This window comes from Chrysemys picta, chromosome 5 (assembly GCF_011386835.1).
Source record: "Chrysemys picta bellii isolate R12L10 chromosome 5, ASM1138683v2, whole genome shotgun sequence".
In the NCBI taxonomy this organism is placed as follows: Eukaryota; Metazoa; Chordata; order Testudines; family Emydidae; genus Chrysemys; species Chrysemys picta.
In genome coordinates, this window is record NC_088795.1 from 116257124 (window position 1) to 116280907 (window position 23784).

Genomic DNA, 23784 nt, shown 5'->3' on the forward strand with positions numbered 1-23784 from the left:
GACGCTGTTGCCTGTAGCTGGAAACCTGCAGGGGGACTCTTAGGAAGCTGTCACCTGTCGCTGGAACCCTGCCAGGGCTGGCTGCCAGCTCCAGTCCTGCAGACCCAGTGGCTGAAGCAGAAAATGTCACTGAGGTCTCAGGAAGTCACAGCTTCCGTGACCTCATATATGGAGATATACCTATCTCAGAGAGCTGGAAGGGACCCTGAAAGGTCATCAAGTCCAGCCGCCTGCCTTCACTAGGAGGACCAAGTACTGATTTTGCCCCAGATCCCTAAGTGGCCCTCTCAAGGATTAAACTCACAACCCTGGGTTTAGCAAGCCAATGCTCAAACCACTGAGCTAACCGTCCCCCATCTCTGTGATATAAACGTAGCTTTAATTATAGCACAACCCTTGAATGAAGACGGGAACTTTGGGGTGAAAAGCAGGTAAAGGACTACCTGATGTAGCTGAACTTGCTTTCTTTTACATTGGACAATAAAGTGACAGCCTGAGGAAAAGTCATCCAGCAGGACTTAAGGTGTGGTGTCTGTTCTACTAGGGTGGGAGACAGGATGGACTGGTAACAAGAGGGGGAACTGAGATCCAGAACACTCGAAGTGTTGTGACTGGCCAGGAGGAGACATTCAGTGATAGCAAACCTGTGATAGCAAATTTTTTAATAATGTAGAATCAAAAATACTGTGAGTTTGACCAGAGGATTCAAAAGCATATTATCTACTGTAATGAACAAAGATCAGGTTGGGAGATTGTTTAATAGAATCAAATCTCTAATAAAAATAGATTAGTATTATAGTCTTCATAGCTATAGAAAAAAGCATTTGATTGTGTAGAGTGGCATATTTCATCATATGCAGAGTAGTATTTTCAAGGGATTATATGATGTCAATAAGGAGAAGTCACTATTTCCTAGACACAAATCAAACACTCCACACTAGTTTGATGTTGAAGTAGACAGACCACAGTACAAAAGTCTCACTGATACCAACAGTACAGAGTCAACATGCCTCCACAAGAGGTAATAAATTACTCATCCATAAATTACCCATTCCAGCAACCAAATACAGCCAATGATTATAGTAACCTGTTGTCAATTGTTACCATGAGGAACATCATAGGAATAACAATGAAAATAGAAATCCTATTCCACACAAATGTGAGTATGTCTGGCTACTTAATAATCACAGTTTACTAGTCTGTTCTTGTAATGGTTGTGACTTTGCACTCCATATGATTTTATGAAAATATGCTAATAAGTGTGAATATAATGTAACTGGAATATGCTTCGTTATAAGGTATCATTACAAAGCTTATAATCTACTGAGTGTGGGCCATTAATGGTGGTTTGGAATCTTGATGGCGCCCATCAACTAGTGTATGGGGAGATTTTGGCAAAGCAGTAAAGTGCCTGAAACCACTACTGCTTATTGCTAAAAGAAGCCAAGTTATCAGGCCGTAAAGTGGCCATGCAGCAGGCTTAGCTTAACCAAGACAGGAGGGGAGGGAGTTTTGGGTGCCATAGAAAGGGTAGCTTGACCCTGCATCCTTCCTGATAAGAATTGTGTTGAAGTTGCTGATACGTGCATTTTAGAAGAGCAGGATGTTCCCTCAGGAATGTCTGTTAGAACCTCAAGGCTGCAAACTCTGGGGAAAATCCACACCTGGTTAATCAATAATCAGAAGGAAACCTCTTGCTAGACCATTGAAACTGCTTGCTTAACAGGTTTTCTTTAAGGGACATGTCATTGTATTATAAATAAGGGGAAAAAGTTTGAGGTGGGGGGACTCTTCAAGTCTGGACTCTCTCCCTCTGGATGCATCTTGTGTTCCCCACTGGCAGCCACTGTGCCACTCAAGAGCAACACTCAGCTTTGGTAATTATCGAGGGTTGGGGGAGTTTTACTAACCTGTTGTGGACATGTGTAAGTGCTTGAGACTAAATAAAGTTTAGCTTTAAGTGAAAGCACTCTTGTGTTGTCCTGTTTGTGCCAGCCATCTATCGGTTGGACGGCCATGTCTCCCCTGATTTATTTCCTGACACCACCTCGCACAGAGTAAAAGTTACCAAGAGCTCTGGGTTGAAAGAACCCTGGGTAACACTAGGACAATTGACTATAGATGGCTCTGTTTACTTGCAAGCCTTCCTGTGAGTCAGGCTGGGAAGAATGAAGGCTTGGGGGGTCTCACAGGACATGTGACCATGTCACCTGGTGTTGGAATCCATCTTAAACCTGGGATTTTTCCATTTAGAAGGAGGGGTGGGACCCCAAAGAGACAAAAAATTCCTGCTTTATGCCAAAGCTATATAAGGGGGACAGTCATGAGAAATTTCCTAGCTACCACCTGAGCTGGAACAAGGACTGTACGAGGGGAAAGGATTGGGCCCAGACTAGGAAGGCATCCAGTCTGTGAAAGAAGTTTATTGAAACATCTCTGAGGGTGAGATTTTATCTGGATTCAGCTTCTTACTGTATTAGGCTTAGATTTGCGTGTTTTATTTTATTTTGCTTGGTAATTCACTTTGCTCTGTCTGTTATTACTTGGAACCACTTACATCCTACTTTTTATATTTAATAAAATCACTTTTTACTTATTAATTAACCCAGCATAAGTATTAATACCTGGGGGGGCAAACAGATGTGCATATCTCTCTATCAGTGTTATGGATGGCGAACAATTTATGAGTTTACCCTGTATAAGCTTTATACAGGGTAAAACGGATTTATTTGGGGTTTGGACCCCATTGGGAGCTGGGTAGCTGAGTGCTGGAGACAGGAAGACTTCTTGAGTTGTTTTCAGTTAAGCCTGCAGCTTGTGGGGGACAAGGTTCAGACTTGGATCTGTATTTGCAGCAGGCAAGCGTGTCTGGCTCAAACAAGGCAAGGACTGAAGTCCCAAGCTGGCAGGGAAAATGGGCTCAGAGGTAGTCAAGGCACATCAGGTGGTAGTCCCAAAGGGGTTTCTGTGATTCAACCCATCACAATGGTGTCTATATAAAACTTACAGTCCTTGGCCTTGGATCTTTCTAGATGGACTGCTCTAGCAAAAACCAGAAGAGTACTTATTTAGCCAGGAGCCTCTGCCACATTTTGGCTGTAGAGTCCACCAAGGAAACATCCAAGATGACAACCATGCAGGGCCGGCTCTAGGCACCAGCAAACCAAGCACCTGCTTGGGGCAGCACATTTTCAGGGGCAGCATTCCGGCCATTGGTTTTTTTTTTTGCTGAGGGTGGCAAAAGCCTAGAGCCAGCAGCAGCGCAGGGGGGCGGGGCGCCCTGGGACCACTGTGGTTCGTGTCGGGGAGCAGCGCCCGCACCTTGTGGCTGGGTTGAGTGGGCTCCGAGCATGGGACACTCGGGCTGGGGGCCACCGGGTGCGGGGAGCTGCCTGCAGGTGCCGCAGGGCGACCGCCCTCCAGCGCCGCAGCCGGGGCTGGGTGAAGCGGCCCGAGCCGCCTAGGGACTGCGGCAGGGCGGCCAGGAGCAGCAGCAGCAGCGGGGCCATAGTGGGGACCGGTGTCTGGGGCGCTGCCATGTGGGACCTGCGTCCCGCTCTCCGGGGCTCCGCTCCCTCTGGGGCTACCCCGCCCCAACTCCTCAGTCCAGTGCCGGGGCAGTCCTCCGGCTCTGCCCTCCTGGATCCCGGCCGCTCCTGGAGGAAGGAGCCCTGGCTGGAAGGGCCCTGGGCTGAGGCACGGCCTGGGAGCCCCGCTGCTTACTCCAACCCTGCCAGCGCCGGACTGGCTGGAGGCGAGGGGGGAGCGGGTGGAGTCAGCACTGGTGGGCAGGAGCCCAGAGCTGGGGAGGCAGGGGTGTGTGGGGGGCAGCCAAAATTTTTTTTGCTTGGGGCGGCAAAAAACCTAGAGCCGGCCCTGCAACCATGACTTACTATCTGTTACTTCAGGCATTTGTTTGGTTGTCATTTTTTTCTTTTCTCCGAACCCATCAGCCCTTGTGCAAGTCATCACTGCTAAGGAATCATATAGGTGTGCTGAGCACACAATCATGTAAATGTGGTAGCATATTTCTGTGCAAATGCCCTGTGAAAAGTGCTCATTATTCCACAAGTCATAATTGGAACGTGTGTAAAACAAGTTTCCTCTTAAGTTTGCTCCCTGACCACAGACCACTAATGAGATGGAATGATACAAGATCACTCTGAAGGTCATAATGCTTAGTTTCTCTTGCACAATGACCGTCTTCCTACTAATATGGAATAAAATGAGCAATGAACATGATAATATATCACTGCCTCTGAAATTATTAGGATATTTATATTCTTCTTTGAGTAATTGTTCCTATAGATGTTCCAAGTGTGTGAACACCCCTTGCTCCTCTGATTGGAGATTTTTGGTAGCAGTGTGCACATGGTCTGCATCTGGGCTCTGAATACACTCTTTTAATTTGAGGCTTTCTTGATTTACTCACAATTTTGTGAATTTGGGGGGCGCTCCCCCCACCCTCCCATCCTTTCGCATTCAAGGCTCACCACCACCCCCTACTGTTTTTAATTTTTGTACAGTATGCCCAAACCCCCAAGTTTTAAACTCCGCCATACCTTCACAGGATCTGTTTCCCTAAGCGATGGTCATTCCAGATGTCTCCATCCACTGTCTGGAGGACACACATATCCTATTAAAGTACAAGATCTGCATCAGATTCAGAAGCAGACAGAGGAAACTGAGGGAAGATAAGGGTAAGTTTCTCCTGATGGTTTGTTTGATGAGTCCTTTCTTCGACTCAGGGCTTGACTACCTGTCCTGTACAATAGGGTCAGTCAGCCCATCATCTTCAACTTCCATGACTCTAACTCCATCAGATAAGAACTACAGGGCAGCTCCAGAGACTAGCTTAAGACCTCAAAAAAGAAGAGACCTAAGTCTCCAGTTAAGCAGGTGTCACTGTGCTTCTGGGTTACAGCTGAGGATACCAGTTTCAGGACAAACTGCTGAGAAATAGGGTCGCTCACTCCAAACTGGTGGTTATTCTATTATTAGATATACCAAGCCAGAAACAAAAGTAAACTTCTGTCTCATCACACTGGTTAACATGAAGTACAAACTGCAATCTCCTTAGGCATCCCAGCCCTTGTTTCACCACCCAGACACTAGACTTTATGGTGAGTGATTATTTAAAACCAATTTCATCAAACAAAGGGTCCCTCTAATCCCAAGAGATCAGCCACATAGCAAGCTAAATATATTACCCAGGTATTATTCAGTAATCACACTGTTGCCAATCCTTTAGAATCTAATTCCTAAAGATTTATTTATAAGAGAAAAGGAGAGAGTTAAAATGGCCAAAGAAATCATATACTGTCGTGAGGTAGATACACCCCATCAAGGGGTGTCTGGTCACATACGGTCAGCAGGGAGTTTATGCCCCAACTGCTCAAGTCTATGATGGCCTAACCCACAAATGAGAGAGTGTGACCTATTGGTCAGAATCCTTGGGCTACCCTTCCTCTCAGGGAAGAGTGACCTAGTAGTCACGGTAGATTGGGCCACCACCCAGGGTCTCAGGCCCTCAAACAGGGTAGAGCAACAAACAAACAGTTGGGAGGATGGGGGGAGGCTCAGGCCCGCAGGCAGGGCGGAGGAGCAAACAAACAGTCTGGGTAATCTAGCATTCTGACTCTGGTACACTGTAGACAACCACAAGCCTCTAGACCTAAGGGGGGAAGCTGCCACCCTGGTGTGGGGATTGCCAGCAGGGGTTAGGGGGACCTAGGCCCACCCGCACCACTGGGTCCCAGCCCAGGACCTTAGCAGTGGCAGGGGGATCCCGCCACTGGGTCAGCAGGGATCCCACCAAAACAGGCTGATGGGTCTCTTGGTGCTACAACTGGACCAGTACCTATTTCCCCAGGGCCACTTCGTACCCGGTCTCCCAGTACATGGGTCTCTGGGTTTGTCTGCTGATGAAATCTGCAGTGACTCAGTCCCTTCCCAGGTCTCTGCTGGCCATCCGGTGTCCACCTGGGATTTGGCATGCTTGGCCTCTGTGAACTGGGGCTTTGCAGCTCTGTGGAGAGAGCTCGCAATACACGTCCACCCTCTTTGGCGGTCCAGCCCACCTGAGCTGGGCTGCTTCCCTTTATACCCTGTCTCCAGGGTGAGCATGCCCAGCAGGTATGGAGAGGCATTGCTTCCCCAGTCTGCTAGTGCACACTTAATCTTTGAAAGGCCAGTGAGGGGTTGATACACCCTGTCACATATACATACAATCATTTCAAAGTTCTTGCATCAGGTTTGTAGCAGTTTGAATAAACTGCTGGCCCGTAAAGTCTCTGGTAACTTCCAAAAGACTAGAAGGTCCTCACTCCATTGGTTTGAATGCCCCCTTCAGTGTAAGTCCATAGTCCAGAGATCAGAGCAGCAAAGAGGCAAAATGGAGATGCTTCCAGGGTCTTTTATACTTTTTCCCATGTGGTGGGACTATTCTCAGGCCTAGTTTGTGGGAAATTACATGCACAAGATGGAGTCCAGGGTCACATGAGTAAATCACATGTCCTTGCATGCTTTGATGACTCATAGGAGCAGCCATTACCCATATTTTGGCTAAGGCGTCCACAGGAAGGCTCAGTGGGTGGGAACAAGCTTCTTCTATGGCCTATTGTGACAGCTAAGTGTTCTTTGATGGACCATCAACTTGAATGGTCCATTCACAATGTGCTGGGCAGACTGGATGTAAATTACCTTGTGGGTGTTACACCCAGGAGCAAACACATTTGAAATACTGGTACATAGTAAATATTCATAACTTTAGATACAAAGATGATACATGCATACAAATATGATAATCATATTCAGCAAATCATAACATTTCCTTACATTACATACTTTGCATAAGATTTATTGCAGTTGTCTAACAGTGGCAATATTAATGATATAAATGGTCAAGGGAGGGAGAAATAGCTCAGCGGTTTGAGCATTGGCCTGCTAAACCCAGTGTTGTGAGTTCAATCCTTGAGGGGGGGCCAATTAGGGGCAAATATCTGTCTGGGGATTAGCCCTGCTTTGAGCAGGGGGGTGGACTAGATGACCTCTTGAGGTCCCTTCTAACCCTGATATTCTATATTTCAGTCAGGGGGAAATCACCTCAGATGCCTTCCACTAAGGAGACCTCACTTTTTGGAGTGGGTACAGTCAAGACTCTTAGACCCACCAGTATTGAGTTTCCTGTGCTGACCAAGAAAACTTACTATGCTTCTTGCACCAGAAAATCTCTTGACATGCATTCCCATCCAGCACCAATAGCATCACCCAGTTCAAAACCAGCCAGTCACTACCATCTCAAAGAGGTCAGTGCCAGCACCAGATCCTCTGGTACCCACTCCACTCCACCAGCAGAACACAACCCTCTAATTCTTCCCATGCATATGCAGAATGAATTTTGTTACGTGCACCAATATTGAGGTAATGTGTGGTGGGGGTGGTGCTGTGGGGTTCAGAGTGTGGGAGAGGTCTCAGGGCTGGGGCAGAGGCTTGGGGTGCTGGGGGAGAGGGGGGTGCGGGCTCTGGAGTGGGGCCAGGGATGAGGGGTTTGAGGTTCAGGCTGTCCCAGGTCCACAGCAAGGAGAGAGGACTCCCCCCAGCCCTCTCTCCTGCAGCAACACCTGGGCTGGAGGGAGAGGCGCCTCTCCCCACCATGGCAGCTCCAGGGCTGGGGCCATGGGAGAGGCGCCTCTCACCAGCCACAGCAGCTCCGGGGCTGGGGGAGAGCACCTCTCCCTGCAGCAGCCCTGAGTACCTGCATGGCCCTTGATAGGCTGCTGCGCGGCCATGACACTGTGCAGCTTAGAGGGAACTTAGATAGGGGACATTCTGGTGAGCCTGGCTTGCCATCCTTGGCACCACTGACTATAACATCTGAATCAGTTCTCCAGCATCCCACATCCGAACAGATGGCACCAGGTTCCTGTTATCAAGGGACCTCCGGTCTCCAAGGAACCTGAATCCCCCTGTTAATGGGTACCAAAATAAATCTCTTCACTGGCCAATGCACTCACCAGTACTGGAAAGATCAACTCCCTCTTGGATACAGGTGTAACATCTCTTCAGACTTGAACAGCTCCACTCAGAGGTCTAGTTCCTATCCCCTCATACCCTCAACACCTGAGATCTACTCAGAAAGAGGGTCTTTAGGAACCAAACATATGAGTCCTTCAGCAGATTCATATTCTATGTATCCTTGGGGTTCATTGCCCTTCCCCTATGCCCCACCTCAACTGCCCTTTTGGAACCCCTGGGCCACATAGGGGACCAGTGCAACAAGGCACCTTCACACAGGAGAGACTATCAGAGAGGTAGCCATCTATTTCTCAGGACCCTCCCTCCCTCTCCACCTCATCAGGAACCTGCTCAGAGACAAGAAGTGAGGACTGACAAAGAGGCAACACCATCCACTAACAAGTCCTCTTCCTCATAGTGTAGCCATTTATTTATTTAAAGTGAATTTTATAATGTTGTATTACACCACAAGGGGTTCAGCTCTGGTGGCTACAGTTTCAAGCTTAACAGAGTGAAAGTCACCTCTGCTACTGGCTTCAGATTTAGAGTCTCTAAGAACACATAAAGACCAAGGGTACGTCTTCACTTACTGGAGGGTCCGGCAGTAAGCAATCGATGTTCTGGGATCGATTTATCGCGTCTGGTTAAGACGCGATAAATCGATCCCGGATCAATCCCGGAAGTGCTCGCCGTCGACGCCAGTACTCCAGCTCGGCGAGAGGAATACACGGCATCGACGGGGGAGCCTCCCTGTCTGGACCCGCGGTAAGTTCAGACTAAGGTACTTCGAATTCAGCTACGTTATTAACGTAGCTGAATTTGCGTACCTTAGTCCGAAGTGGGGGCTTAGTGGGGACCAGGCCCAAGGGTAGTGACCACACATACATTCACAAGTACAAGGTCTTGTCATTTTACAAGTTTTATTAAAGTTACAATTACCAAAGGCAGGAAGAGGAAGAGGGGCACCCCCTGCAGCAAAATACAATGCAAATGATGAGCCTCCAAAGGGAGGTGACCCGCATCCGGCATTTGATCCCTGCATGGCCAGCCTTTTTTTTCTGATGATTTGGGGAGGCTTAGCCCCAATTATTTTGGGGAGGCTTAGCCCCAATTATTTTGGGGAGGCTTAGCCTCCCTAAGCTTCTTATACACACTTCCCATGCTGGTGATGGACTTTCCTACTTCACCATTGGAAAAGCCTCCAAAGAGGGTGTTTGTGTTGGGTGTGCTCCTACACACTGAGGTGCATTTTGAACCACATATCCACAGAGGAATTTTGCAAGTGACTGCTTGTTGGATGCCATATTTAAAAACTTTTTCCATGGATACACAGGGAAATCACCAATCAAGTGGTATTTCTTGCACCCAACCTTATATCCTGTCTGGTGTTGTCTTTAAGCAGTTTTATAGTGTTGTCATATTTGTCAAAGACATCAATTACAGAATTAGCTTGGTCAAATCCTTTGAGGACCTGTCTCAAGTACTCAGCAGTCAATTCAAAGAATGTGTGGAATTTGTCTCTAGACATCATTTCCATGACAGCCAAGGCATCTCTGATGTACACTATGGCTTCTTTGTTGCATGCTCTTAGCTCATAGATTCTTTTAGCTTGATCTTCCATTTGATGCCCTACTTCAGTATTGTCTGTTCTTCTCATTGTTCAACCAGCATAGAAATGGGGGGATACAGGCACAGGTCCTATTGGATGACTAAAAAGAGTTGCCATTGAAACTTCATCTCTGCATCTTGCAAATGTCAGGAAAAGAATCGGTGGGGAAGAATTTCTGGGATGATAGCTGCTGTTATTGCCCTTTCCTTGCCAAACTTAAATTTGGTCTTCTTGGTCATGTCAGTAAATGCTGTGATGCCAGATTTCTTGACTGGACTAAAGACATGACATGTGTCATCAGAATGAAGTGCACCTCTTAAAAATCTCTCCGTTTGTTCTTCACCAACATCTGCTACCTTCAGTAGAGACTCTTGTATTTCTGATGATGTTACATGTATTCCAGTAAATAAGCTGATAAGCAGCTCTCAGGGCTAGCGCCAGGTTTTTTGCCACCCCAAGCAAAGAACAAAGCCGGAGTGCTGCTGCCTAAGCAAAACAAAAACAAAAACGGAGTGCCACCGCCGAAGCAAAAAAAAACAAACAAAAAAAAAAACGCCCCTTGAAAAGAGCTGCACCCAAAGAGCCAGAATGCCGCCCCTTGAGAAGTGCTGCCCCAAGCACATGCTTGGAACACTGGTGCCTAGAGCAGGCCCTGGCAGCTCTGGATGTGATTCAAAGTCAAATGAGCTTGTCATATTGTTGATGCCATGGTTGGTAAGAACTGTAACATGCTCTTCATCACTTTTCAGTGAAGAAGCAAAGACTTGTTTGTGGACTTTGTCTTCACTACTTCTTGTTAGGACACTTCTTTCTTTCATAGCTTTTGCATATTCACTCAGGACATGTCTTGTGATGCTCCATCTGGCAAGGGCAGGCTTCTTTCTGGTCAGTCCTACAATCCCTCTGCTGCCCTTTGAGTCCTTGATGACAGTTTTCTTGTTCCCATGTCACTCCAAATTTCCCTGAAAGAACCAGGATTCTGATGCACAACAAATTCCTCAGATTCAAATGCACTGTGTACTTCTTCAGGGAAATTTAATATAGAATGTAGATTGGCATCCACCTGGCATAACTGGGCCTGTTTGCAGTAAAGAAGCATAGAACCATGGCATGCTATGAATGTAAGTGAAGTTTCCAATTACCCTCTCATTCTACATGGACATTTAGAAGTAGTAGCTGCATAACCTGGAGAAAATGACCCCAGAACTTGAATGCAAGAGACTGAGTGTCACAGTATCTGGCATAGTTCACAACTGAAAGAGCCAATCTCAGAAAACAGGGCAGACACCCCCTACTGGTGATATATTCTATAACTAGACTTCAAACCAACAACAATTGTGCACATTAGTCTTACCATGGAGCCACAGACAGTCTCCTTAAGTTATCCAGCACATCTTGCCATCCAGAAAAGCTGGACTAAGTATGAAAGGTTAGTAAAACCAAAAATCACCACTCATTAGGTCACTCTTGCTCTCATACCAAAGACAACACTGAAGCCAATCGATCTAGTAAACTAGCTAAAGATTTATTAGCAAAGAAAAAGAAATGAGAGTTACTGAGAAGTTAAAGCAGGTAAAATACATTACAAGTGAATCAGAATTTGTAAATCCAAATGATTAGCAGAGGTGTAGTAATCTGCTGGTTTTCCATAAGTCTCTGAGGGTTACCACAAATAGTTTTGGGGAATCTCTGTCTTACATCTGGAAGACCCCCTGAAAGTGTCCAATCAGCTCAGAGATACAGAATCGCTCCCAGGGTTAATTTTTATAGCTGGTTTTCCTGGAAAGCAATCTGTCAAGTGCTCCCATCACAGCACGAGCTCTCCCTTTGTTGACTAAACGCAGACAAAAGTTTGTGATTTTCCATTGTTGAACACAATGTTTGAAGTTAACATTTACATATATAAAACATATATAACATATATAAAAACATTTACAGTTCCAAGGCTGTGATCCCATTTGATGGGCAATTATACATAATGCCTTTAGTTATAGCCAATCTTTCATTAGTTTCATGAGCAATATGATAGCCGGAAACAATCCTTAATTAGTTTTCATGCAGTTTACACATCAAATATCTCCTCATCTTAGCACTAATTAGGGCTGTCAAGTGATTAAAAAAATTAATCACAATTAATCATGCTGTTAAACAACAATAGAATACCATTGATTTTAAATATTTGTGGATGTTTACTATATTTTCAAATATATTAATTTCAACTACAACACAGAATACAAAGTGTACAGTGCTCACTTTATATTTAGTTTTGATTACAAATATTTGCACTGTAAAAAACAAAAAAATTGTATTTTTCAATTCACCTCATGCAAGTACTGTAGTGCAATCTCTTTATCATAAAAGTTGAACTTACAAATGTAGAATTATGTACAAAAAAAACTGCATTCAAAAATAAAACAATGTAAAACTTTAGAGCCTACAAGTCTACTCTGTCCTACTTCTTGGTCAGCCAATTGCTCAGACAAACAAGAGTGGTTACAATTTGCAGGAAATAATGCTGCCTGTTTCTTGTTTGCAATGTCACCTGAAAGTGAGAACAGGCATTCGCATGGCACTGTTGTAGCTGGTGTTGCAAGGTATTTACGTGCCAGATATTCTAAACATTCCTATGCCCCTTCATGCTTCAGCCACCATTCAGGAGGACATGCTTCCATGCTGATGATGGGTTTTGCTTGATAACAATCCAAAGCAGTGTGGACCGATGTGTTCATTTTCATCATCTGAGTCAGATACCACCAGCAGAAGGTTCATTTTCTTTTTTGGTGGTTTGGGTTCTGTAGTTTCGCACCAGAGTGTTGCTCTTTTAAGACTTCTAAATGCATGCTCCACACCTCGTCCCTCTCAGATTTTGGCAGGCACTTCAGATTCTTAAACCTTGGGTCGAGTGCTGTAGCTATTTTTAGAAATCTCATTTAGAAATGGTACCTTCTTTGCATTTTGTCAAATCTGCTGTGAAAGTGTTCTTAAAATGAACGTGTGCTGGATCATCATCCAAGACTGCTATTACATGAAATATATGCAGAATGAGGGTAAAACAAAGCAGGAGACATACAATTCTCACCCCAAGGAGTACAGTCACAAATTTAATTGACGCATTATTTTTTTTAACGAGCATCAACAGCTTGGAATGGTGACGGAAGCATGGAAGGGGCATACAAATGTTTAGCATATATGGCATGTAAATATCTTGCAACGCCGGCTACAAAAGTGCCAGGCGAACAGTATCTCCCGTCAATGTAAACAAACTTGTTTGTCTTAGCGATTGGCAGAATAAGAAGTAGGATTGAGTGGACTTGTAGGCTCTAAAGTTTTACCCTGTTTTGTTTTTGAGTGCAGTTATGTAACCAAAAAAAATCTGCATTTGTAAATTACACTTTCATGATAAAGAGATTGCACTTCAGTACTTGTATGAGATGAATTGAAAAATACTATTTCTTTTATCATTTTTACAGTGCATATATTTGTAATAAATAATAATAATATAAAGTGAGCACTGTGCACTTTGTATTCTGTGTTGTAATTGAAATCTATATTGAAAATGTAGAAAAACATCCAAAAATATTTAATAAATTTCAATTGGTATTCTGTTGTTATAAGTGTGAATAGTCAAGATTAATTTTTTTTAACGACAATTAATTTTTTTGAGTTAATCGCGTGAGTTAACTGCAATTAATTGACAACCCTAGCACTAATACATACTATTAATCTAAGGCTAACTAAGTACAAGGATAGCAATCACAGGAAATGGTTAGGCAAATCAGTACCATTACATTGCTTTGAACTATTCTAACATACAAGTGAATTGGTACAAGTAGTGAGGCGGTCACCCCGCTCCGGCCCTGAAGGGATTAAAAACAGCCCTGGGAAAGGGCTGCCCCAGGGAGCCAATAGGAAAAGGCTGGGAGGCAGCCAATCAGGGCCAGGCTGGGCCCTATAAAAGAACTGCAGGGCCAGAAGGCAGGGGAGTCTCACTCTAGCCCTGGAGTGGGAAGGGCTAGCTGCCTGAAGGAGCAAGGGTACCTGAGGCTGAGCAGTGCTGGGGAAGGGCAAAGGAGCTGGAGGGCTCCAGCCTGGCAATTCCTTGGTTAAGGCCTAAGATGATACTGGGGCTGTAGAGGGGCAGCCCGGGGTAGGCAGAGGCAGCTGGTCCAACCCCCTTGCCAATGATGAGGGGCCATTACAGACTGCAGTTTGCCCCAGTGAGAGGGGGCTAGAGGACGACTGGCAGTAGCCACTGAGGCAAGGTGGGTGTAGAAGGTTGGGGGTTCCCCTGGGAGGGGAGACCCAGAATGTGGGTACTGCTGAGGTAGAACACCGGGGTCTGGGAGGGACACGGGGCCTAAGGCAGGTGAGACACGGGCCAGCAGAGGGCGCTCCAGGCTGGACAAGAGCTAATTCCCGAGGCAACCAGCAGGAGGTGCTGCGCCGCTGAGTCATCACTTCACTACATTACACTTAACATGTCTTTGAGATTCACAACCAAATGAATTGTTCTGAGACTCTGACCTGAGCTGGCCTGTCAGCATGACACTTAGTATACCCTCCCCCATGTCTGAAATGTCTCCAGTAGTGGTAGCATATGCTGAGTTACAGCATCATCAAGCTCTTTAATGACATGTTGTAAGGAGTTGATGTCCTCAGACTCAAACACTTTTTGCATATCAGTCAACATTTGCCAGACAAATGCTGGAACTACAAGAGTACCTCCTCCTTGCTTAGGCCATTTAACAAATAAATAACAGAACACTCAGGTCCTCAAATGAAGCCACACAGAGCGTGGGTGAACTGCTTACTACCAAGCATTTGATCTGGAGTACAAGCTGCATGACCATCAAAATCAACAAGAAGGTCTAGCAATCCTGTGTCTCCCCAAAATTTCCCAATATATGAAACAAAACAGCACAGGGTGTAGAAACCACCCCAGAGAATCACATTGCTACTAAATTCATTTGGGAGAGTCCGTTTCACTTGCTGGGAAACAGCATAGAGCGGCTGCTACATGGTCTGAATAGCATGTTTCTGCCCTAGAGTTGCTGACATTTCAGCACAGCAGTACAGAGCAGAGCACAGTAGACTGTGGCCATTTCAGCTGGTTTGGCATCCACAATAGGTGCATATGTAACTGCTATGTAGGTGCTCTTCTTTGTCACAAACTTATGATTGAAACCCGTCCAAAATGGAGTCATCTACATGTGAACAATACCAAGATCTTGTGATATTAGTAGGTAGTGGTCCTAAAAAAAACCAAGAGAGATCTCAGACAATGTTCATTTGTAGATGCCAAGTGTTTATTTTCTCAAGTATGTTTTCATATCAAGTTGGTTCTGGATGTGTTTTAGGTTCTTCAAGCACTTCACGCTGCATAAGAGACTGATTGCCTGAGTAGAGTAAGTGACTTTTCTTTCCCATGCTTCAGTGATATTTCCTGTGATGCTGGACTATCTGCGGACTGTTCTTGAAATACCACTGTGACGGGTTCGGTCACAGAGATCCCCTTGGGACTGTCACCTGATGTGCTGAAATTATCTTTGAGCCCTGCCAGCTTGGGACTTCCAGAACCCTGCCTTGTTGAGCCAGACATGCTAGCCTACTGCAACACAGATCCAGGGTCCGGACCATGCCCCCAAAGCTGCAGCTTTAAGTGAAAACAGCTTAGCGGGTTACCTAACTCCTGCATCCAGACACCCAGCTCCCAATGGGATCCAAACCCCAAATAAGTCTGTTTTACTCTGTATAAAGCTTATACAGGGTAAACTCATAAATTGTCCACCCTCTATAACACTGATAGAGAGATATGCACAGCTGTCTGCTCCCCAGGCATTAATCACTTACTCTGGGTTCATTAATAAACAAAAGTGATTTTATTAAGTATAAAAAGTAGGATTTAAGTGGTTTCAAGTAATAACAGACAGAACAAAGTAAGTTACCAAGCAAAATAAAGCAAAAACACACAAGTCTAAGCCTAATACATTAAGAAACTGATTACAGGTAATATCTCACCCTCAGAGATGTTCCAATAAGCTTCTTTCACAGACTAGACTTCTTCCTAGTCTGGGCCCAGTCCTTTCCCCGGTACAGTCCTTGTTAGTTCCAGCAAACAACTTAGGTGGTAACTAGAGGTTTTCTCATGACTGGCTGCCCCTTTATTCTGCTCCACCCCCTTTTACAGCTTTGGCACAAGGTGGGAATCTTTTGTCTCTCTGGGTCCCCACCCCTTCTTCTAAATGGAAAAGTACCAGATTTAAGATGGATTCCAGTATCAGGTGACATGATCACATGTCCTGTGAGACCCCAGCCTCCATTCTTCCTGCGCTGGCCCACACGTGCACAGGAAGGTTTGCAAGTAAACAGACCCATTTACAGTTCACGGATTCTGAAGCACCCTTAATGGCTTCCCCTTAATATGTTTACATCACTAATACAAGTTTATATCTTATTCTCCTAACTACAGGCATAGAAATAATACATGCAAACAAATAGAATGAACACACTCAGTAGATTATAAGCTTTGTAATGATACCTTACAGGAGACCTTTTTCATAAAGCATATTCCAGTTATATCATATTCACATTCATAAGCATATTTTCATAAAGCATATGGAGTGCAATGTCACAACCACTCTAGCCAGAAAGGTTTTCTTTCCATCAGTGGTCTCTGTGTTGATGTCTACATTATCCTCTCCTTCGTGGATGAGATTTCCACCAGCACAAAGTGGTATAATTCCATTCAGAATGAACACACCTCCCTGGAGTCATCTAATTCACTTTTTGCAGCAGTAGTGCTGAACCGCCTCAGTTCATCATAATTGATGCAGAATCAATGAAGGTGTTGTATGCCAATTAAACTGTGGGACCCAAATTAATGGTGTAGCTGTGCAGCAAGGTTCATGTGCACTGGTGTGAAAATTTTGGAATTTTTAAATACTATGCACTCTGCAGCTGAGAGGCACCTTCTAGGAATGTCTTCTGAAGGATGATAACTCATTGCTGGTTGAATTATATGCCTCTTTCAACCAAAGGACAAACTCCAGCACCAACTGGGGCACAAAAGTAGCTGACCTCTGTAAACTACAATTACCTGGCTTGGGGTCATATTCTGAGGCTTTCTTTTTTGGCTATTTCAGACTGAAGGATTGAAGCGGCATTATAAAAGACAATTTGTTTATTTGAAAGATGTTCACCGGGGTCAGTTGCCTGAAGAACATCCACATAACATGTGCATGACTTAATCCTGCTTCAGATTACTAGCAGCTTGGATAGCATCAGCTAATGTTATTGTGCTGCATAGAATAATGGTAGACTTGCCTTGTCCACGCTGTGCATGGAATGAAGTTGCAGAACCATAGTGTTTTTCTAATCTTGCCTGCAATTTGTTACTGGAATAGCTTGCAGTTTCTATATCTGAGGGAAGTAGGGCTTTTTATCTTGGACAGGATAAAATGCTTCTTGTTGTACATAAGATCACAGTCTAACTCTTCAATCAGCTGATAAAATGCAATATCATAATGTGTCTGTATTGTTGTAGTATAACTAGATGGTTTTGTTTTAAGATTTGTTTTATTCAAATAGGAAAAAAGATACTTTGAGTGACAAACTGCGTTCTTAGAAATTAAGTCTTTTACAGATAATATGCGCAACATGTCATCATTTCCTCTGTGAAGTGACTTCTCCCTTAGATTGGTTGCTCTCTCAAATGTTTCTAATTTATGAAGTCTCTTGCCTTTGTGTGTTTTTCTCAAGCAAACAATGCAACAGGACCAATCACTGTAGGTGGCTATAGAAGCAGGTGAACATGATGCTTTCTGATTCAGCATCTGTTTTCTTTCCTGAGTTCAATACAGATCTGACATGTGCCAAATTAGACTTTGTTGTGTATTTATGAAAGCAACCCCTGTGATAGCATATTGGTTGCACATCATCAAAACTAGAAAACTCATCCAGTAGCTGCCAGTAGAATTCATCTCTCCTGCCTTCTGCTGCCAGCATTACCAAATTCTGTCCAGCACTGGTGGCTTTTGACAGTTTTGCATTCTTTAGATTTTCATGACAAATAACACATTTTTCAAAGTTTATGGAGAGTCTCTTTTCTCTTTGGTGTAGCTTTTGGAGGCTTGTATCCTCCATATCTTCATGTGTTAGAACTTCCCTGTAGAGGTTGTCAGGTTCTGGGCTGCAATCCAGACCAGTGAGGAGTTGTGTTACTACATGCCCTGTAATCCTAAATGCTTCAAAAGGCTCTGCTGCAGTAGTTCTCTTGTCTGGACACTCCCTGGACACTTCTCAAGCCTGGGTTAAGCAGCTCTGATTCAGCAATTCTGATTCCAGCAGCCTCCACAAACTACAAGTGCACTCATTTTATTGAATATTTGCCTCAGGAACAAAGGGATCAGATGGTCCAGGAACTCATCACTAAAAACCAACTAGTTGTTAAGGCCTCATTACAGGCTTCTGGGACGCAGCAGACCTGGCCTCCTGATTTATTGCAGCAGCCATAGTGAGGATCACAAGTCCTAGTAACAGTCCTCTGGAATTCATAGATCCTCCACTGCATTCTGGACTATCTTCTGCTTGAGGGCCACAAGCTCTTCACCACCACCATGGATGAATCCCTCCACTCCTGAAAGGCTTCCAGAGTGACTTTTCAATCTTTCGGAATCTGTACTCCTGCAACTAAAAGAAGTTACAGCAGATCACAAACAGCCTACAGTTCCCACCCAATCCAGTTCCCAACATATCACAGGGCTGAAGAACCACATAAGAAAAGACCTAGATTCCAAAGGAAGAGACCATCAACTTCTACATCTGTGACTACCCAGGCATCAACCTCCACTAAGTGGCCATTTTAATATGTCAGATGAGAGCTACAAATCACTCTGCCACTTGAATCTTATGCTCTTTCACCTTTCTACTTCCCAGCACCTGGGGACTGTCTTTCCTCAAACGCTCATGGGAATGATTGCTACAGATGGATGGGTGCTAGAAGTCATCACATCAGACTACACCATTCATTTCAGTTCCATCCCTCTCCATCACCCATCTCTCTTCAGGGACCCATTTCACGAAGATCTCTTAGGTCAAGAAGGAGAATCTCTCCTGCAACTGAGTGCTGTGGAAACAGTTCCTTCTTACATAGGGCAAGGGCTCCACTCCAGATACTTTCTAGTATCCAAGAAGAAAAGGGGGATTGTGATGGGATGTACCAGGCCCTTTGAGGCCCTCTGGAAGGCCCAACTGTCCTACTATACCCTGCCCCAGAAAAAAGGGCAGTAGAGCTGGGTCCTCCAAACTGCCTAGAAAGGCTGCAGGGTAGGCAGCCAATCAGAGCCCTGCAGGCTCTTTTAAAAGGAGTTGCAGGGCCTGGACAGCTCAGATGCTGGCTGAAGTCAGAGAAAGATGTATGGTGTTCCTGGCTGGTTGACGAAGCTTCAGCAGCTGGACAGAGCAGTTGCTGGCTGGGACCAGGAAGGCTGAGAGACTCCATTGGCAAAGAGGCTGGGAAGAAACCCTGCTCCAGTAGGGATAAGACTGTGAAGATCTCCAGGCACAGAGGCCTGGGAGAGAGAGCCATGACAAAAAGGGCCGGAGACTGTTATAACCTCTCTCGGTGAAGAGGTCTGAGAGAATGAACCCTGAGAGAACAGGGCGGAGATTGTTACAGACTCTCTAGACAAGGAGGCCTGGACAGGCCCTGATTAAACAGGGAACAGGCCAAAGACCCAAGAAGCTGATGGGACAGAGTGGGAAGCATCCCAGGGAATGCAACAAATAGACATTAGTGAAGGAAGCAGCATGTGGCTGCTAGTTGTAGAGTTCCTGGGTTGGGACCCGGAGTAGTGGGAGGGCCTGGGTCCCCCCACCAGTCACAGGCAGAGTGGCCAAAGGCCAAGGAGGTGACAAGTTTTGTTTGGAACCCGAGAAGAAGGAGACAAGTTTCATTTGTAACTTGAGAAAGGGACTAGTGCTTAAACAAGCCCAGAGACGAGACTGAGGACCTTGGGGAGGGCCAACGGTTTGTTGGACTGTGTTACCTCAGAAGGGGTTGTTTTGTTTGTTTCACATACAGACTATGAGCGACTCAGCTGAAGGGCTGAATCACTGAAGACCTACTGCAAAGCAGAGAGTGCAGGCATGCACCCAGCCAGGAGGAGATGCTCATGAGAGGCAAGTGGCCACACCATTACAGGGATGAAGACCAATCTTGGACCTCAAAACACTGAACACATTTATTCAGACACAGAGGTTCAGGATGGTAATCTAAGCAGCAATAATACCATCTCTAGATCCAGAGAACTGGTTTGTGGCCCTCAACCTCCATAATGCATACTTTCATGTAGCAATTTATCAGCTCTCAAATGCTTTCTACAGTTTGTGATCAGCCACGAACATTATCAGTATTGGATACTTCAGCCCTTTGACTGCTGCACAAAGGTTCTGTTGGTGGTGGTGTCGCAATTCCATAACGAGCAGGTCATTTTTCTATCTGTCTTCTTCCCAGAACCCCACAAGACCTCCGAGGAACATCAGCTTCATATGTTGGATGTTGGGTGGGCCCTCGCCTTTTATAGTGAAAGAACTAAGCCCTTTCACAAGTCCACGCAACTCTTTATAGCAGTAGCAGAAAGATTGAGAGGGCTTCCTGTGCCACCCCAAAGAATCTCATTCTGGATAACCACCTGTATCTGAGCTTGCTACAAGCAGGTGAATGTTCCACCTCCCAGCCATCATGACCGCTTATTCCACAGGAGCCCAGGCTTCATCAGCAGTATTCCTTGAGCAGGTACCGATTCAGGATATCTGCAGGGCTGCAACCTGATCGTCAGTGCATACCTTCACATCCCACTACACCATCATCCAACAGGCCCAAGATGACACCAGTTTCAGAAGAGCAGTATTATAGTCAGCATGTCCATGAACTCCGAGTCCTCCTCCGAGAGTACTGCTTGTGAGTCACCTAGCATGGAATGGACATGAGCAAGCACTCAAAGAAGAAAAAAGGATTACTAACTTTTCGTAACTATTGTTCTTCGAGATGTGTTGCTTATGTCCATTCCATGACCCATCCTCCTACCCCTCTATTGGCGTTACCAGCAAGAAGGAACTGAGAGGGTGCGGGGCCATCAGCACCCCTTATACTAATATATATGTGTGCGACTCCAGAGGGCACTAGAGTCGGCCCTACAGATACCATGAAGGGGAAAATCTCTGGCAACAGTGCACATGGCATGTACACAGCTAACATGGAATGGACTTCAGCAACACATCTCAAAGAACAACAGTTACAAAAGGTTAATAACCATTTTTTAAGATTGCTGTCAGTGTTCTGATCACCATGTGCCGTGTCCTATCACTTATGCCATTCCAACTGTATGACATTACGGTATTGGGTACTTTGACTTGTATACCTATGCCAAGGGATTTATGTTTATGTTTTAATTTAAGTTTAGATTAATTGTATTAGAAACGATCGGTTACACTAAATAAAGAAAACACTTTGTTTTGGAAAAGTACTGCCTGGGTGTCAATCCTTTGAGCAGAAGGCTATATCCATGTTCTCCCAGGGGTGAACAGTTCTAGTCTGTTCTGAGGAGTTTCATGAAGGAAGATCCTTGGTAAATACTGGCAATTTCTCTAAGGCAGACCCCCTCCTTTCACCTTGCAGGAATAGATTAATAGATAACAATCTGGAAACCCAGAAGTAAGCAATAGAAAACCTACTCTGGGATCCCAGAGTCTTGCTCTAGGGGTAACTGTACCATCTTTGGGGAGTGTGTTTATATCACAACTTGTGTTGGGATGTTCTGGTACTGCTCCTCTGTAATGTGTTTACATGAATACCTAGTACTTCTTAGGAATGTCTGTGTTTTAGCAACGCCAGCTATATTCTTGCCAAGTTCATGTACCGGACAGTTAACTTGTAAGCAGGCTTTTGTTTTATAGCAGAACCTGACTTTTGCTCATGGCCTGATGTTTGCTGACTTTAGTTCAGGCTTTAGGCCTTTTACCAGGCCCCATGCTTCAGGCTCTCTCTTTCTACTGCATTACCCCAAAAGAGTATTTAGAATATAATCTTGAAAATGCTGGAATCCTACCAAGTTCAAGACATTTATGGAAACTCTATTTGCCAAGAGTATATGAAAATCATGTAAACAAAATTAAAGAACAGCTGAAGTCTTGTAACAGGATTAGCATTGACACTGGAGAGATCTTATGATTTGTGTCAATCTCCAGAAGTCCTTGAACAGCTGAACATCTTAAAGAAATATGCACCTCCTATCATGCATGCCTTGACAAAATATGATGAATCTGTGATACTTTAACATAGTGTGACCACCGACATGTATGATCTCATAATGTGGGCAAATAACAGTGTTGACGAATGTGAGTATGCGATGACCAGAGAAGCACGCCTTAACCACACTGAAAAAAATGAAACATACACGCAGTGCAACTCTGCTTCCAGATTTGTTAACTTGCAGTAGCATTTTTCAATTTGACCCAAATCAAGTGGGTATTTAACCCAAATCCAGCAAAATATGTCATCATATCTGAGAAAGAAGTGTACTAGGCCAGTGGTCTCCAAAGTGGATGCGCAAGAGGCTCTTTGGGGGTGCACAGCAGGAGGAGCGCTTTTTTTTGCTTCGTCAGGCGGCTTTTTTTTTTTGCTTCGGCGCGGCAGGTGGTGCGTGCTCAAAAATTTTTTACTGATAGGGGTGCGCGATCAAAAAGGTTTGGAGACCACTGTACTAGGCTATTCCACTTTTTCAAGATAACAATGTAGCACAGTGTGAATACCGTGCTTGTGTCAAAACAATTTATGAAATGCAATGCGAGAAAGTTTACCAATGTTGGAGAAACCTGAAAACAAGATTCCCACTATTTGTTGTAATTGTTGTCTGATGCTTGACAGTGCCAGTAAATAGTGTTGATGCAAAAGATCATTTTCTGAATCCAAAAATGTACTTTGGGATGACTTGTGCTCCATCAAGGCATCAAACCTTTCTTGCTACAACATTTTGTGCAATTGTAAACTTAATAATAATAATTGTTCTACACCAGAGGCCTGTCATTTTCTCTGATTCTGTATTTGAAAATGTGTCACTTCGTTTCACACCATTATTGTTCAGTTCACATTGTCATTGTTAAGACTATAATAAAATAATAATAATTAATAAAGATGCATTTGCCCTTTTTCTGCATTTGTCGACAGACGAATGAGAAGGGATTTATGTATATTGTATTTAAAGAGATATAGTTGAATTTTCATACCCATGACTGTACATACCAGTTCCCTCTAAACCCGTGACTTTTACTAAATTTGCTGTGACTGCTCTGTGATCTTTGATAATAAAAATTGCTATGATTAATCTGCAAATCTAGTTATAATACTAAACTGCAGGCAATATTCTTGTGATATGTTCCAAGAATGGCACTATGCTCCAAGCACTGAAATTATTGATGTGGACACTGTGGCAAAATGAGGACAGACACGTGCATGAAGTTAAGCAGCAGGCCACAACTTTTATTAAACTTTAACAGAGGGGAGGGACACTATCCATGCCTCACCTATATTCTCCTATACCAGGCATTTAATTGGTTACAGTGCGAGGGTAAAGCCCGTAACTAGTGCAGGGGTTACAGGGCTCCTTACCATATAACCCATAGTGTTGGGTGGCTCTCCTCAGCTTACCTGCCAGGACTCAGCTGTCTCTGAATCCTAGCACCCCAACCCTCACTGAGGGTGAAGAAAAGTGGGGACCTCAGTTTGACCTCGGCCCGGGAAGGTCACAAGGTCTCACCCCATCACTTGAGCCTAAGGCTCATCACCAAATTCACAGATCTTTTATCTCTGAGAACTGTTCATTTTATTCTCTTAACCGTACTGGAAACTGCCCACAGGGGGTGCCAGCGACTAGCTGGGTTGGTCCCCCACAAAACCACGCTGCCTAATATCACAATTCCTGCCCAATCCATTGCCTCATATTCTGTAGCCGTATGTTAGCAGCTCCGTCTGACAAATATATGCCATCATCCCTGAAAACTTCTGGGCGATTTTAACAGATGTCTCTAAGTTGTATCACTGAACCCCCTTGTCCAGGAATATCTCTGTGACTTCTCTATTCACTTGCTTTCCAGCCTTGTCC

The 23784-nt window shown here is 44.7% G+C and overlaps 1 protein-coding gene across 21 annotated transcripts in view; it reads right to left on the reverse strand.

Moving 5' to 3' along the window:
* The window catches only part of ZNF518B (zinc finger protein 518B), a 429620-nt gene that overhangs the window by 345630 nt on the left and 60206 nt on the right, over positions 1 to 23784 (reverse strand). For 16 of the 21 annotated variants that reach the window (XR_010601552.1, XR_010601551.1, XR_010601553.1 and 13 more), the window contains one exon: positions 4563 to 4636. The exons of 2 other annotated variants lie outside the window; for them this stretch is intronic. The gene's annotated coding sequence lies outside the window, so the exon portion shown is untranslated. Of the gene's footprint in view, positions 1 to 4562; positions 4637 to 13196; positions 18314 to 23784 lie in introns of those variants that run through there. 3 more of the 21 variants (XR_006175691.2, XR_509006.4, XR_006175690.2) reach the window with 3 other exon arrangements.